The sequence below is a fragment of the Cebus imitator genome, unplaced genomic scaffold, assembly GCF_001604975.1.
Source record: "Cebus imitator isolate Cc_AM_T3 unplaced genomic scaffold, Cebus_imitator-1.0 Scaffold296, whole genome shotgun sequence".
Classification (NCBI taxonomy): domain Eukaryota; kingdom Metazoa; phylum Chordata; class Mammalia; order Primates; family Cebidae; genus Cebus; species Cebus imitator.
Window position 1 is genome coordinate 696,981 of NW_016107611.1, and position 1,543 is coordinate 698,523.

At 38.6% G+C, this 1,543-nt stretch overlaps 1 protein-coding gene across 15 annotated transcripts in view; it reads left to right on the forward strand.

Moving 5' to 3' along the window:
* LOC108285291 (zinc finger protein 224) overlaps nucleotides 1-1,543 on the forward strand; it is a 54,438-nt gene that overhangs the window by 49,571 nt on the left and 3,324 nt on the right. The window lies entirely within an intron of this gene.

Consider the following 1,543-nt stretch of genomic DNA (forward strand, 5'->3'; position numbering starts at 1 on the left):
TGGGTTCAGGCAATTCTCCTGCCTCAGCCTCCTGAGTAGCTGGGATTACAGGCACGCGCCACCATGCCCAGCTAATTTTTTGTATTTTTAGTAGAGACGGGGTTTCACTGTGTTGACCAGGATGGTCTTGATCTCTTGACCTCATGATCCACCCGCCTCGGCCTCCCAAAGTGCTGGGATTACAGGCGTGAGCCACCGCGCCCGGCCACTGAATGCTTTTATACTAAAAGTTATGGATGTTAACAGGGTAGAGATGCACTTATATTTTACTAAGAGAAAAATAAGGAACAGTTCTGGGACGTACCAAACGAGGATCTTGTATTGTATCCTCCTGATAGAGTAGGATGTGTTACATTCCTAGAATTAAGGTGTGATGTAGAAAATACAGCCAACCAGGGAAGCTCACCTGAGACCTGGTTTTGCAAATGATTTTTGAGGCTCTATTACATAGCCATTATTTGTTGATTGATTCCCATGTGGCTAACCAGTCTCCTGGGCCACTGATTCCATGTAACCTAAAGCCCCACCTTAAATCACATTGCTCTTTGTGATATGGGGGCACCAACCCCCAAAGGGGTGCCCAGCCACAACCCTAAATTATATTGTTTCACTATCCAGAGACCTAGTTTTACCCCCAAGCAAACAAAGACACTCTCCTCAGGCATGACACTTCAAACTCCTAGAGATTACCGCTCAGATCCTGAGGACAACATCCAGACCTCATTTTGAATGAGGTTAATTTCTTCACTTTGTAAGGATACACAATATAAACACAAACATACCAAGTATTTATGATGTTATTTTTCTTTAAAGTTGGTTTTGATTTATATTTTATTAAATACATAATTCATTAGTTTCATAATTTGCCATGCAAGATTTTAGACTGATTAGGAAATTCACTAGGAAGAGTAGCAAGTATAATATTTGTATCATATTAATTTTATTATTAAGACTTTTTATTTTATTAAAAACATTTAATTTCAGTAGCTTTTGGGGTTTGGTGGTTTTTGGTTACATGTGTGAATTGTCTAATGGTGAATTCTGAGATTTTAGTGCACCCATCACCTGAGTAGTGTACATTGTACCCAGTGTGTAGCTTTTTATCCCTTTCCCCACCTTCTGCTCTCCTCCTTTTGAGTCTCCATAGTCCATTATATCACTCTGTATGCCTCTGCATACCCATAGCTTAGCTTTCACTTATAAGTGGAAACACAGTATTTGGTTTTCCATTCCTGAGTTACTTTTTAGAATAATGGCCTCTAGCTCCATCCAAGTTGCTCGAAAAGACATTATTCCATTCTTTTTTATGGCTGAATAGTATTCCATGGTGTATATATACCACATTTTCTTTAGCCACTCATTCGTTGATGGGCACTTAGGTTGGTTCCATATCTTTGAAATTGTAAATTGTGCTGTAATAAATATATGTGTGCAGGTGTCTTTTTGATGTAATGGCTTATTTTCCTTTGGGTAGAAAGTAGTGGGATTGCTGGATCAAACTGTAGATCTACTTTTAGTTCTTTTTTTTTTTTTTCTTTTTTTT